At 39.3% G+C, this 16,630-nt stretch overlaps 1 long non-coding RNA gene across 2 annotated transcripts; it reads right to left on the reverse strand.

The window, feature by feature from the left end:
* Positions 1-1,420: 1,420 nt before the first annotated feature.
* LOC149985220 (uncharacterized) lies at positions 1,421-12,250 on the reverse strand. 2 transcript variants are annotated; one of them, XR_016491012.1, is made up of 3 exons: positions 11,912-12,250; positions 6,829-6,946; positions 1,421-4,982 (listed from the first exon to the last, which is right to left on the reverse strand). It is a non-coding gene; the product is annotated as an uncharacterized LOC149985220 (long non-coding RNA). The 2 variants fall into 2 exon arrangements; XR_016491011.1 differs by having other exon boundaries at positions 1,421-5,027.
* Positions 12,251-16,630: the final 4,380 nt, after the last annotated feature.

The following is a 16,630-nucleotide window of genomic DNA, read 5'->3' on the forward strand; positions in this document are numbered from 1 at the left end:
AGGTTCAACTCTTTGAGCCAGAGCCGCAAAGACTTTAGGAGGTGGATGCAGGTCGTATGAGGATCCACAGTTACATTCAGATTGACGTATAGGTTGGTGTTGTAAAAACTGCCTCCTCTTTGTCCAATTATTGTGACAGCCTCATACTAAACATATAATGTTTGTCATGTTGATCGATTTTGTACGGTTCTGTCAGTAAGCTCTCAACTAAAAGTAACATTTTTGCATGCACTAGCGTCACGCGAATGTTTCCGGAAATAGAAACACAATTGCAACTAACTCGCCGCGATCACTGTGACATTCCAGGATAAGGAGAATAAAAGGCTTCTATATATAGACATTTTAGGGGTTCCATATATGAAACAAACGATATAACCCTTTTTGGTTCCATAAAGGAACCTTGAGAAACAAGCTGTTCTTCATTTCAGCTGAGCTATCATGTCAACACATCTAGACCTTGATCAGCTTCCATACTCATTTGTATAGGCTACCTAAATTGCATTAAATATTTAAAAATCACTTCTCTAACTTTTCATACACAACCTGTATGGGAAAGTAAATTCCGAGTGAGGTTGGGTTTATGCAGGCCGAATACACCAGTGGCTGTCAGTGCTGTTTAAGAAGATGTTTTTAATGAGAATGGCCTTATTTCTATTACAGCATATTGGATGTCTGTCATTCATATTCCATTCACCCAGCTCAATGTAACATCAATAGGTTTAGGCTACTACATGATACTCCAATATTCCCTATACCTATCATGAGGTTTCTACAACCTAGCCTATGAAGGAAAGTTTACAACATAGGTGCACAGGTCAAGGGAAATTTTAGTACCCCATAATGACAAAGCAGAAACTGTTTTTTAGAAATACCTTATTTACATAAGTAGCTCAGGTGCATCCTGTTTCCATTGATCATCCTTGAGATGTTTCTACAACTTGATTGGAGACCACCTGTGGTAAATTAAGTTGATTGGATATGATTTGAAAAAGGCACACACCTGTCTGTCTATATAATGTCCCTCAGTTAACAATGCATGTCAGAGCAAAAACCAAGCCATGAGGTAAAAGGAATTGTCCATAGAGTGCTGAGACAGGACTGTTTCAAGGCACATATCTGGGTAAATTTACCCAAAAATGTCTGAAGCTTTGAAGGTCCCCAAGAACACAGTGGCCTCCATCATTCTTAAATGGAAGAAGTTTGGCAACAAATTAATAAAACTAAAAAAGGCTTACATAGACTTGGATGAGTTCCAGTGTTGGGTAGCCACACCCCGCTAGCTAACATTGCATCCCATTGCTGTTTGAGAAGGCTAAACTAGCTGCATTCGCTAGCTAAGTAAGTGCTCTCGCTCTCACACTCACACACACACACACACACGGTCAAATATGAAATGAAACAACATTTCAACCACCCAATGTACTTTGTAGGAAGGTTTTATGTGGAATTTAACGCAATTTCAACATATACATAGTTCTGATTTATTATGTTGAAATTAGAGTACCTGATAGTCAGGTTAAGTCAATGTATTTCAGTGGAGGTTTTACCCTAATTTAAATGTTTGAAATGAGATGAAAACAAAACAGGTTGATTACTTTTTTCCCACATTGATTCCATGTCACAATACCAGTATGTGTGTCAGTGGGCAGCCTCCTTTCCTGAAGTTCTTGTACATTGATGAAAGATAGCTGTTAACACGAAGACTTTCCAAACAAGTAAAAAGTTTAATCCCCCTTAGATTGCTGTGCTCAAGCCCTGTTTCTAGTGGACTTTATGAAACTCCTAGGCATAAAATGGTCCAGAGACAATCTTGAGACCTTTTATGAATTGATGTCTTTCAGACATTGTTTGAGCAGTGCAACAATTTATTAGTCTGAAAGAAATTCAGCTTTAATTTAACATTCCAGAGAAGCTTGTTGCTTTCATGAATCCAGCAACAATTCAAAAACAAAGAGTCAAGCATTGTGAAATGTATTTGGTACATTTTTAGATCATTTTGTTGATTAGTATTTGGTTAGTATTAGTATTTTAGTATTTGGTTATAGAACTGTTGCCAATTGTATACTATTCAATTTCATAAGTTTATTCGAACTGAATTTCTTTGTGTTTTATACCCGTTGTTCATATGAAATACTGTAGAGTGAATAAAGATGTACATGGATTTTCTCATTTATCTGACATACAGCAGTGCAGCGCTTTCTATGATAATTGAATGCCCTGTGCCAGGCAAGACTGGCAGAGCACATCATTGAAATACCCTGCAAAACTGTCTCTACTTTGCACAACAATATCTACATCTGACACACTGTTGTGCTTTAATGGCACTCACTAACAGCTGTGTTCAGCACTCTTCTGTCTGAGCTTGGTGGTGTCCAGGAAGTCAGCCAACCCCTTTTGTGTTGCACAGTTGGTTGTGGTGTTAATGTCTGAGCAGGGCTGATTAAACTGGCCCTTGGTGACAAGGGTTAATTCCTATTCCTATCTTGTGTGGAAATAGGGCAGTGTTTTGTTTTACATTATTAAACCTTTTGCCCATCGGGGGGACTGTGATGCTGTCATTTATATTAAGTGTCTTATGAGGAGTAAATCAAGAATTGTCAGACTTTTAAGAGGTTTAACATATTAATAAACAAAATCATCCTTGCTCACAGGGTTGTTTCTTTTCCAGCACAAGGGAAGCTTGAAATAACTCAAAACATGCACTGAGGAATGATTTCTTTTTTTTTTTTAGAACTTATTCTCAACTAGCCTACCTGGTTAAATAAAGGTGAAATAAAAAATACAAAAATAGAAATTTGAGGCAGTCTTCAGCGCATTATACCTTAACTACTTGACAGAAGGTTATTTGACCCCTAAACGGTTAAAAGGGATATTCTGTTTTTTCTTCCTCCACCATCATGTAACCTCTTAGAATTGTGAATTGGGGTGGATGTATTGACCCATTCACGTTAGACTACAACAGACTAACCATAGATGTTTGGGATTGCTGTGCCTCTCATGTCTGAATGCTGAGAAAACAAACTACAAAAAACAGTCTTCAAAAGTTCTGTCCAGACATCAAATCTATAGTTCATGAATGTCAGTAGGAAGACAATTGCACATTCTGCAAGAGATTATCACAGCAATTTGTCTCAATTGCTTGCGATATGTGTGGGAGTCCCATAATGTTTCAGAATAGGGTTCAGCATCACCTGCAATTCTCAGTAACACTAGATAATTGCACCTCTTAACAAAAACAAGCGTATAAAATCAACAAAATGTATACTTTTGAACCATTGCCAATCATTTTGATTATGCATTTGAGAAAATGAAACTTAAAACAGCAGATGTTGACACCAAATAAAGCCATAGGTAAGGTGTCCCATGTGATAAGAATGTAATACTTGCCTGTGCGTATTGCCAGTTCTCCCGAGCAAAGTTGCAATGACGAGTGGGAGGAGGGTAAATATTTGTGGACATCTCGGCCCTGTCCTCCTAATGTATTCTGTACTATGAGTATTGTGTCACAATTACAGAAGTTCTAAGAGGGGATTTACAATTAGTCGTGGCCAGGACTGTCTTATCAATTACAGTACCTAATAATAGCATGTCACATGACTCCTGAAAGGGCTCATCCATTTTTCACTGTTGTGATCTTTAAGCCATGAAAAATGGGTTCAAACAGTCCTGCAAGTGAATACATCAGGGGAATCCATAATCTGCTCAGTGACATAGACATTAGCAGGTATTTCATCACACGTCTCCATCTTCCAGCCATTTCACATGATCTGTGAGAGAGATTTCACTTGTGTGGCCATGACCCTGAACACTATGATTTGCAATGTCTAGGGTGACTGAAAATACATTTTTAGAAGAACAATCTCCAACAGATGATGGCTTGTAGTCTGAGTCACCTTGTGTATCAATGTGAACATTCAAGTAACATTCAGTGCATGAAAGTGGCAGAATGTAGGATAAAAGATAAATACAGTGGGGCAAAAAAGTATTTAGTCAGCCACCAATTGTGCAAGTTCTCCCACTTTAAAAGATGAGATAATTTGCAAATAAATTCATTAAAAATCCTACAATGTGATTTTCTGGATTTTTTTTTCTCATTTTGTCTGACATAGTTGATGTGTACCTATGATGAAAATTACAGGCCTCTCATCTTTTTAAATGGAGAACTTGCACAATTGGTGGCTGACTAAATACTTTTTTGCCCCACTGTATACTGTGCCTTCCAACCGAACTACTCACACTTTATTGTGGACTTGTTCTCATAGGTCTAAGGTATTTTCAAACATTGTGTGTTTATGATGAGTAGAAATGTGCATCAGCAGCAGTGCAGACCAGGAGGAGAATTGCTCTTTAGGCAATGTAAATCCCTTTGAAATGTCTGTTTGTTGGGGCTTCAAAGGTGGCAAGAGATAAAAAGGAAAGTAATTGTCCTTCATTCTACAGTTGCCTAGCCTTGTCTTTGGCATGCTCCCCGCAGCAGGGGATATGTGCACTGTGTGTTAAACAAGGCTTCCCTCCCAATGTCATTGCTGCACAGCCTCCAGGCGTCCAGTGTGGATTGACTGACCTTGGTGGATTGTTCACAGGGGCTCTTTGAATTGAGGATTGTTCTGGCGAATTAGGTTTTTACAGCAGCAGGCAGTTGTGTTGGTAGAGACGCATCCCCCCCAATCATGCTGACACTACAAAGGGGTTTCATCAAGGGCATGGGGCCTTCCCTCTGGGCCACAGGTACCTGCTCTGCTCCAGGCACAATCACACTGGCTTCTGCCATTTTAATAACGCCTCCCTCAACTTCACTATTTTTACTGGACTCACATTTCATCTGGGCCCGGTCCTCCTTGTCTATGTGTCTGTAGCACTGTTTTTACTGGACTCACATTTCATCTGGGCCCGGTCCTCCATGTCTATGTGTCTGTAGCACTGTTTTTACTTGACTCACATTTCATCTGGGCCCGGTCCTCCTTGACTATGTGTCTGTAGCACTGTTTTTGGGGAAGACACATTGAGACCTCGGTCTCTTTTTTGCCCTGTATTATATAACATAAATATACACATTATAGACACAATATATACATGGTGCCTTCAGAAAGTATTCACAACTACTGACTTCTTCCACAGTTTGCTGTCTAGCCTGAATTTTTAAAATGGATTCAATTTAGATTTGAATTAAGTTTGCAACAAGGCGCTAAAGTAATACTGCAAAAAATGTGGCAAAGCAATACACCTTTTGTCCTGGATACCAACTGTTATGTTTAGGGCAAATCCAATACAACACATGTCGTGGAAATGTCCTGTATGTCTAAAAAAAACAGGAAATAACATACAACAAATTACGCAGGAGAAAAACAACTTCCCCACTGACAGTAGGAATAAGCCCGAACAAAAGCAGGGGGGCACTGGAAGTTTAAATAGACCATTGATGAACCAAAATAATCCAGACAAAACCAACAGAAAAGAAAAAGGAATCGGTGGCAGCTAGTAGTTCGGTGACGACGACAGCCCGAGCGCCGCCCGAACAGGGAGAGGAGCCACCTTCGGTGGAAGTTGTGACAATATGTAATACAAAGAAGAGAGTGAATGTTCCTGAGTGTTGCCTGAAATCTGCTTGACAATCTATGGCAAGACTTTAAAATGGTTGTAATGATCAACGACCAATTTTACAGAGCTTGAAGAGTTTTGAAAATAATAATGTGCAAATATTGTATAATCAAGGTGTGCAAAGCTCTTAGAGACTTACACAGAAAGACTCACTGCCAAAAATGATTCTAACATGTATTGACTCAGGGGTGTGAATACTTGTTAGACATTTCTGTATTTAATTTTCAATTCATTTTTTAGGATTTCTAAACACAGGTTTTGAGTTTGTCATTATGGGATATTGTGTGCAGATGGGTGAGAAAAAAAAAACATATTTAATCCATTCTGAATTCAGGTTGTCACACAAAATATTGAATAAATCAAGGGGTATGAATACTTTCTGAAGGCACTGTATGCATTTATGTGTGCATGTATATAAATAGATATATACAGTACCAGTCAAAGTTTGGACAAACTTACTCATTCAAGGGTTTTTCTTTATTTTTACATTGTAGAATAATAGTGAAGACATCAAAACTTTGAAATAACCTACAGAATGTTGGTATTTTACCAAATAGGGCTATCTTCTGTATGCCACCCCTACCTTGTCACAACGCAACTGATTGGCTCAAACGCATTAAGGAAATACATTCCACGTATTAACTTTTAACAAGGCATACCTGTTAATTCAGGTGACTACCCCATGACGCTGGTTGAGAGAATGCCAAACGTGTTCAAAGCTGTCATCCTTGTAGCTACTTTGAAGAATCTCAAATCTCTAATCTTGATTTGTTTAACACTCTTTGTTACGACATTATTCCATATGTCTTATTTCAAAGTTTTGATGTCTTCACTATTATTCTACAATGTAAAAAATAGTTAAAATAAAGAAAGATAAACCCTTGAATGAGTAGGTATGTTGGAACATTTGACTGGTACTGTATATATTAAAATACAAAAACACAGTCATAGAAGCAGTCATGAATTGCTTCTAACATTTGACGCATTGTTTAAATTAACTTAGCCTACATTAACATGTTAACTTTCTTGATCTAAATAACCTTTCTGAACATGTCATTATAATATACTGCATGTATGGTGACCAAAACAATCATTTTGTCAACAGATACAGTAAAGGATACACTTTTCTTAGCCTGAATATTTTACCTACTCACCAAATGCACATGTTTGTGACAAATTGCAAATATCTGAGTAGTCTATAGCTATAATATATATATTTTGAAAATGTACCTGCACTCCGTGTACTGTGTGTCCTTTTGTCCTCCCCTCCTCTAAGTCGGTGTGTACCTCTGCAAGTTTAAATGATCCTGTTATGATTCCCCGCACACAGTGTCCTACATAGTATTCCCTAGAAGAGAGATCCACAAAATCAAACAGGGAGATGAAGGGCTCTTCAAATAGATGAGTGGGAGCGGTTTAATTTCTCTCCTAACAAATCATTTGAGAAAACACAGCCGTTTAGGTTAATCTGCATTTTGGCATTCAATCTGACTTTCCGATAATGGTCCATTTGATGCTTGGCTGAATTTAATGGAAAAGGCAGGTCTGTTCATAGCTTACGTAAGTTATCTGTGCTATACCTATGCATTATGATTCACACCAGGTCTCCCTTAACCTATATACATACTTTTTATCTTAATGGAGCTTCCTGATTTGAATGATTAAAAGGAAACATTTACTTCATAATGCTTCATTTCAATTACCATCATAATGAGTATAGACAGTCTTTCTTTGCATAATGCAGTAAAATAGCATACTAATTATATCATGAATAGGGCGTTTTACCTGACCATGTAACCTGACCAGGAAAAACATAAACCAATATAGGCTGAATAGTTTGTCCCAAGGTCCTTAACATGAGGGTTTGGTATCTCACATGCTGTACACTGAGTATACAAAACATTAAGAGCTGCTCTTTCCATGACAGACTGACCAGGAGAAGCTATGATCCCTTACTGATGGCACTTGTTAAATCCACTTCAATCAGTGTAGATGAAGGGGAGGAGACAGGTTAAAGAAGGAACATGGATTGTGTATGTGTGCCATTCAAAGGGTGAATGTGTAAGAAAATAGTTAAATGCCTTTGAATGGGGTATGGTAGTAGGTGCCAGGAGCTCTGGTGTGTTTAAAGAACTGCAACAATGCTGAGTTTTTCATGCTCAACAGTTTCCCTTGTGTACCAAGAATGGTCCACCACCCAAATTACATCCAGAGCAGTGGTGCATTGTACATGTCATTCACCTTTCAAACCAAGACGTTTTTCCGCCAACTTCATCATCCCACCAACTGCGCCATCCGAAGTGATCAGAAGCGAAATATCAAAACAAACTCAGAACCAATTATATTAATTTGGGGACAGGTCGTAAAGAATTTAACATGTTTAGCAATTTAGCTAGCAAGCTAGCTTTCTGTTGCTAGCTAATTCTTCCTGGGATTTAAACATTGGGTTGTTATTTTACCTGAACTGCACAAGGTTCTCTACTCTACTCCACAGATAAAACGGTAAACCGAATTAATTTCTCGTCATATCTCCTCCTTCCTAAAGGCTTCTTTTTCTTATTTTGACTTTATATGGCGTTTGGCAACCAACTTTACGGTGCATTACTCTTACTACAACCGACAAGTGTGGACATCAGTTCATCTTTCAATCACCCACGTGGGTATATGCTCCTAAAATCCAATGAGGAGATTTGAGAGGCAGGACTTGCGTTGAGCATCACAAATAGAACCATGTTCCATTTTAGCGCTTGGCCATGCAGACGCTCGCTGTCGCAACGCGAGCGGTGTGGTCAGCATGTTAGTATGAAATGTAGCCTTAATGCTGAGGCAACATTGGCACACACTATGCTCTTAAGGTTTTGATGGTTGCTAGGCAGCAGTTACTACTATCCTCCTGCCAGTTCTAAACTTTGCAAGGCATGTCACTTCAACCATCTCTTCGCATATCCCACCACATACACTTTTTTCTTGACCACAACTGGATTGAGCCATAAAGAATTACTGTGAGAATAAATATCACTGAATGACAAAAATATTAGAATAGAGTAAGCTAATGCAATTGAAGGCATCAAATTGTTGCTTGGTGTCCATAAATCGATAATGTGACTCGAATTACATTGTAAACAACAGCCAACTTTCCGGGACAATCTATCTAATCTAACTAAAGTGTTGTATTTACAGTAGCTTTTACAGTGAAAAAAATGTCATGCAATTGTTTGAGGATAGTGCACGACAACAAAACACTTTATCACAGCATAATGTGCTTACATTCAGTAATCTTGCTCTGATTTGTCATCCTGAGGGTCCCAGAGATAAAAATGTAGCAGTTGTTATTTATAAAATACATTTTTACATTCAAATGTAGGAACTGGGTTCTACAGTTTGACCCACTGCTGTCTCAGACTCCACACCCACTCCGGCCGGCCATCTACAGTGCCTTGCGAAAGTATTCGGCCCCCTTGAACTTTGCGACCTTTTGCCACATTTCAGGCTTCAAACATAAAGATATAAAACTGTATTTTTTTGTGAAGAATCAACAACAAGTGGGACACAATCATGAAGTGGAACAACATTTATTGGATATTTCAAACTTTTTGAACAAATCAAAAACTGAAAAATTGGGCGTGCAAAATTATTCAGCCCCTTTACTTTCAGTGCAGCAAACTCTCCAGAAGTTCAGTGAGGATCTCTGAATGATCCAATGTTGACCTAAATGACTAATGATGATAAATACAATCCACCTGTGTGTAATCAAGTCTCCGTATAAATGCACCTGCACTGAGATTGTCTCAGAGGTCCGTTAAAAGCGCCGAGAGCATCATGAAGAACAAGGAACACACCAGGCAGGTCCGAGATACTGTTGTGAAGAAGTTTAAAGCCGGATTTGGATACAAAAAGATTTCCCAAGCTTTAAACATCCCAAGGAGCACTGTGCAAGCAATAATATTAAAATGGAAGGAGTATCAGACCACTGCAAATCTACCAAGACCTGGCCGTCCCTCTAAACTTTCAGCTCATACAAGGAGAAGACTGATCAGAGATGCAGCCAAGAGGCCCATGATCACTCTGGATAAACTGCAGAGATCTACAGCTGAGGTGGGAGACTCTATCCATAGGACAACAATCAGTCGTATATTGCACAAATCTGGCCTTTATGGAAGAGTGGCAAGAAGAAAGACATTTCTTAAAGATATCCATAAAAAGTGTTGTTTAAAGTTTGCCACAAGCCACCTGGGAGACACACCAAACATGTGGAAGAAGGAGCTCTGGTCAGATGAAACCAAAATTGAACTTTTTGGCAACAATGCAAAACGTTATGTTTGGCGTAAAAGCAACACAGCTCATCACCCTGAACACAACATCCCCACTGTCAAACATGGTGGTCGCAGCATCATGGTTTGGGCCTGCTTTTCTTCAGCAGGGACAGGGAAGATGGTTAAAATTGATGGGAAGATGGATGGAGCCAAATACAGGACCATTCTGGAAGAAAACCTGATGGAGTCTGCAAAAGACCTGAGACTGGGACGGAGATTTGTCTTCCAATAAGACAATGATCCAAAACATAAAGCAAAATCTACAATGGAATGGTTCAAAAATAAACATATCCAGGTGTTAGAATGGCCAAGTCAAAGTCCAGACCTGAATCCAATCGAGAATCTGTGGAAAGAACTGAAAACTGCTGTTCACAAATGCTCTCCATCCAACCTCACTGAGCTCGAGCTGTTTTGCAAGGAGGAATGGGAAAAAACTTCAGTCTCTCGATGTGCAAAACTGATAGAGACCTACCCCAAGCGACTTACAGCTGTAATCGCAGCAAAAGGTGGCGCTACAAAGTATTAACTTAAGGGGGCTGAATCATTTTGCACGCCCAATTTTTCAGTTTTTGATTTGTTTAAAAAGTTTGAAATATCCAATAAATGTCGTTCCACTTCATGATTGTGTCCCACTTGTTGTTGATTCTTCACAAAAAAATACAGTTTTATATCTTTATGTTTGAAGCCTGAAATGTGGTAAAAGGTCGCAAAGTTCAAGGGGGCCGAATACTTTCGCAAGGCACTGTAGATGTGTGAAGGTTTGCGTCTTTTTTGTAGGGAAGCTAATGATCCATCATGTATGACTTTCCTGTGAGTGTGTAAATAAAATAAAAATATTACCATAGCATTTTTGTATGTTCTCTATAGTTATGTACTTGAAAATGTATCAATTGACTAATTCGGCACATTTGGGCAAACTCGTGAAGGACACCTGGCAGCCTTGATACAAAATATTGTGTAGTGATGTAAGTCTTCAATGGATAAGTCTAAAACGTTGCACACACACTGCTCCCATCTTGTGGACAACATATACATTACACCTAGAATCCTATATCACTTTCTATTGCATTTCAAAGATGATGCAAAAACATATAAATATATATATACATATAATTATATTTGACCAGATCTAATGCGTTATATTCTCCTACATTCATTTCAAATTTCCACAAACTTCAAAGTGTTTCCTTTCAAATAGTATCAAGAATATGCATATCCTTGCTTCAGGTCCTGAGCTATTTGCAGTTAGATTTGTGTATGTCATTTTAGGCAGAACATTTAAAAAAAGGGTCTGATCCTTAAAAACTTGTTATGGCTGCAATCCTAATTTCCCGGGATCGATATGACAACTACCAGTGAAAATAGAGGGCGCCAAATTCAAACCACAGAAATCTCATAATTACAATTCCTAAAACATACATGTGTCTTATATAATTTTAAAGGTAATCTTGTTGTTAATCCCACCAAAGTGTCCAATTTCAAATAGGCTTTTCAGCAAAAGCACTACAAACGATTATGTTAGGTCTCCACCAAACCACAATAAGCACAGCCATTTTCCAGCGAAATATAGCATTCACAAAAAGCAGAAATAAAGATACAATTAATCACTAACCTTGAATTATCTTCATCAGATGACACTCATAGGACATCATGTTACACAATACGTGCATGTTTTGTTTGATAAAGTCCATATTTATATCACAAATCTGAGTTTACATTGGCTTATTAGATTCACTAGTTCCAAAAACATCAAGTGATTTTGCATAGCCACATCGTTTCAACAGAAATACTCATCATAAATGAAGATGATAATACAAGTTATACAAATGGAATTATAGATATACCTCTCCTTAATGCAACCGCTGTGTCATATTTCAAAAAATGTTTACGGAAAAAGCAACACATGCAATAATCTGAGACGGCACTCAGAACAGAAGCCAAATTAGCCGCCATGTTGGAGTCAACAGAAACCAGAAAATACATGATAAATGTTTCCTTACCTTTGATGAACTTCATCAGAATGCAGTCCTAGGAATCCCAGGTCCACAATAAATGCTTGATTTGTTGGAAAATGTCCGTTATTTATGTCCAATTAGCTACTTTGGTTAGCACGTTTGGTAAACAATTCCAAAGTCACAAAGCGCGTCCACTATAACGTGACAAAATGTCCAAAAGTTCCGTAACAGTCAGTAGAAACATGTCAAAATATGTACTGAATCAATCTTTAGAATGTTGTTTACATATATCTTGAATAATGTTCCAACCAGAGAATTAGAATGACTTCAGATGACCGGTGGAATGCAAATCATTCCCCTGTGAACGCGCTTGGTGAATGCATGGTCAACTCGTGGCAGTGGTGACTATTTCCTGTGTCATTCGACCACCCTTCACATTAGAGTCATCAGATAAAGTTCTATTGACTGTTGACATCTAGTGGAAGGCGTAGGAAGTGAAAACTCATCCATATCTCGCTGTAATTTCAATGAGAGCTTGGTTGAAAATCTGCCACCTCAGAAAAAAAACAGGAAGTGGAATTTCTCAGGTTTTTGCCTGCTATATGAGTTCTGTTGTACTCACAGACATAATTCAAACAGTTTTAGAAACTTCAGAGTGTTTTTTATCCAATACTAATAATATTATGCAAATATTAGCAAATGTGACTGAGGAGCTCGCTGTTTACAATGGGCACCTTTTCATCCTAGCTACTGAATACTGCCCCTGCAGCCATAAAAAGTTAAGAGGTAATTGAAACTCCAATTGTTATAATACATATGAAGTACCTGCGTGTGTTCAACTATTTCAGCAACGTTCCGCACTGCTTTGAGACACGCGTGGGGGACTTGTCTTGATAAATCAATGTCAAATTTTCATTTTCCATTATTCTCCGTTTGGATATTGCTTAGGCTACAATGTTGAGGTGCTGCCCATGATCATCTTGTCTAGTTGGCACTGATCAGAATATTTTGTCAGCATGTTATGACAGTTGAACAAGTGGATTATATTGCTATTCACTCACAGTCGCTTGGTAGGCTAGGCCTACTCCCGATCAAACTACTGTGACTCGTCTTAATCAATCAATGTGATTCTGTTTCACTGAATCTCCGTCTGTATATTTGGTTAATTGTCTGGCTGGGCAAGTAAGTGGCAGTGGTATAGCTCATCTATTAATTTGTGCATCTCTCTGATCAGAAACATTTAGCGTGCAATAATGGAACCTAAATCAAGTGTAGGCCTATTATTTTGATCAATCACGTAAAGACTACTTCATAAGTAACACTTGCTTCCTAACAAAGTGGAGTGAGGGTAGGAAAGAGATTAAACATGGATTAAAAACCATGGGTTTGTTTCGGGCCCTATTACAAAATATCACTTTTTATATGACAACGGTTCCACGTAGCAAGTTATATGGGAAGAATATTATTTGTATTTTATTCTGTTATACGAAGCATAGGCTGCACAGACCGGTAATATAATTACACTCAAAATATGTAATTGTATTATTTCGAAAATACATTTGATTAGTTTTATGTTTTTTAGGACCTGCCTATAACAAATAATGGATCTTTGTGATAGTGTATATTCAATGGATTTATTCAAATAGACACCTACATCGGCCCATGTCTGCTCCCACTCCTAAACTTCCCGGCATGTGCACGGGAGATAGAAAGGGCTTATCCTGGCAAGATTGTTGTAAAAATGGGACTGTATAAATTGGGCTCTAAAAAACATTGCCAGATAAAAAAAATTAAAGGCAAAATATCTTTCAAGTCTGTCTGTAAAGAGTATTAGGGTTTTTATTGTCAATGGAACTTTGACAATTTTTATAATAGCCTCCATTAGCACCAACAAGTGGTTCATTATGTTGAGATAGTCACCATGCAGTACAATCATGAAAGACCTCATGGAGTGGTCTGGACGTAGCAGAGTAACACACTCATGTAAAACCAGCTTAATATTTCTTCCAGGCCACATACAGCATTGAAACGTATATGCAACCTAAGCCCACTCTCATTATTTATTTACCCTCTTAGGGTAGAGCTGATTGAGATGCTACCGTAGTATTTGGCAGATGTAGGCAATTTCTTTTCATTTCCGAAAGGTGAGAATCCTGTAAAAAGCCCATCATAAGCAATCCCACCATTGCCTGACCATGTTAATTTTTACACACACTCTAATAGAGAACAATTTACAGGAGCAATTCACGTTAAGTAAATCGCCATTTACCCGTTGTTGTCTTAGCTCTCCTGATCATCATCTGTGATTGCTTTATGCTTCTCTCTAATGTCAACCTGCCTTGTCTACTGCTGTCTTGGCTAGTTTTTGTTTTATTTTACTGTAGAGCCCTCAGTCCCGCTCAAAATGCCTTAGATAGCTCTTTCGTCCCACCCCATACACATGCGGAGACCTCACCTAGGTTAACTGATGCCTCCAGACAAAACCTCTCTCATCGTCACCCAACACATAGGTGTACCTCCACTGTACTCACATTCTACCATACCCTTGTCTGTATATTATGCCTTTAAACTATTCTACCACGCCCAGAAATCTGCTCCTTTTATTCTCTGTCCCCAACACACTAGATGACTAGTTCTTATAGCCTTTAGCCGTACCCTTATCCTACTCCTCCTCTGTTCCTCTGGTGATGTAGAGGTTAACCCAGGCCTTGTAGCCCCCAGGTCCACTCCTATTCCCCAGGCACTGTCATTTGTTGAATTTTTTAACCGTAAAAGCCTTGGTTTCACGCATGTTAACATCAGAAGCCTTCTCCCTAAGTTTGTTTTTTTCACTGCTTTAGCACACTCCACCAACCCTGATGTCCTAGCCGTGTCTGAATCCTGGATTAGGAAGGCCACCAAAAATTATGACTTTTCCATCCCCAACTACAACACTTTCTGCCAAGATAGAATTGCCAAAGGGGGTGGAGTTGCAATCTACTGCAGATACAGCCTGCAGAGTTCTGTCATGATATCCAGGTCTGTGCCCAAACAGTTCAAGCTTCTACTTTTAAAAATCCACCATTCCAGAAATAAGTATCTCACTATTGCCACTTGTTATGGACCCTCCTCAGTTTGTACTGTTAGGCGACCTAAATTGGCATATGCTTAACACCCCGGCCATCTTACAATCTAAGCTAGATGACCTCAATCGCACACAAATTATCATGGAACCTACCAGGTACAACCCTAAATCCGTAAAACATGGGGACCCTCATAGATATCATCTTGACCAACCTGCCCTCACATTGCCTGCGTCCGTAATTGGTCCTCGGTCAAATAACCACCACTCATCACTGTCAAACGCTCCCTAAAACATTTCAGCGAGCAGGCCTTTCTAATCAACCTGGACCTGGTATCCAGAAAGGATTCTCACCTCATTCCGTCAGTAGAGGATGCCTGGTTATTCGTTAAGTGCTTTCCTCACCATCTTAAATAAGCATGCCCCGTTCAAAAAATGTAGAACTAAGAAGAGATATAGCCCTTGGTTCACTCCAGACCGGACTGGCCTTGACCAGCACAACAACGTCCTGTGGCGTACTGCATTAGCATCGAATAGCCACCGCAATGTGCAACTTTTAAGGGAAGTTAGGAACCAATATACACAGGCAGTTAGCAAAGCAAAGGCTAGCTTTTTCAAACAGAAATTTGTATCCTGTAGTACAAACTCCAAAAAGTTCTGGGACACTGTAAAGTCCATGGAGAATAAGAGCACCTCCTCCGAGCTGCCCACTGCACTGAGGCTAGGAAACACTTTCACCACCGGTAAATCTACCATAATCGAGATTTTCAATAAGAATATTTCTACGGCTGGCCAAGCTTTCCATCTTGCTACCCCTACCCCAGTCAACAGCTCTTCACCCCCCACAGCAACTTGCCCAAACCTCCCCCATTTCTCCTTCACCCAAATCCAGATAGCTGATTTTCTGAAAGAGCTGCAAAATCTGAACCCCTACCAATCAGCTGGGCTAGACAATCTGGACCTTCTCTTTCTAAAACTATCCACCAAAATTGTTGCAACCCCTATCACTAGCCTGTTCAACCTCTCTTTCGTATCGTCTGAGATCCCCAAAGATTCTCCCCCAAAGATTGGAAAGCTGCCATGGTCATCCTCCTCTTCAAAGAGGGAGACACTCTAGACAAAAACTGTTACAGACCTATATCTATCCTATCCTGCCTTTCCATGGTCTTCTTAAAACTGACTATCCTACCGATCCTTGACTTCGGCGATGTCATTTACAAAATAGCTTCCAACCCTCTACTCAGCAAATTGGATGCAGTCTATTACAGTGCAATTAGTTTTGTCACCAAAGCCTCATATACTACCCACCACTGAGACCTGTATGTTCTCGCTGGCTGGGCAACGCTTCATATTCGTCGCCAAACCCACTGGCTCCAGGTCATCTATAAGTCTTTGCTTGGTAAAGCCCCGCTTTATCTCAGCTCACTGGTCACCATAGCATCGCCCACCCGTAGTATGCACTCCAGCAGGTATATTTCACTGGTCACCCCAAAAGCCAACTCCTCCTTTGGCCGCCTTTCCTTCCAGTTCTCAGCTGCCAATGACTGGAACGAATTTCAAAAATCACTGAAACTGGAGACTTATAACTCCCTCACTAATTTTAAGCATCAGCTGTTAGAGCAGTTTACAGATCATTGCACCTGTACAAAGTCCATCTGTAAAGACCCACCCAACTACCTCATCCGCATGTTTGTTTTGTTTTT

Source organism: Oncorhynchus mykiss, chromosome 2 (assembly GCF_057628025.1).
Source record: "Oncorhynchus mykiss isolate SJ-2025 chromosome 2, ASM5762802v1, whole genome shotgun sequence".
Lineage (NCBI taxonomy): Eukaryota > Metazoa > Chordata > Actinopteri > Salmoniformes > Salmonidae > Oncorhynchus > Oncorhynchus mykiss.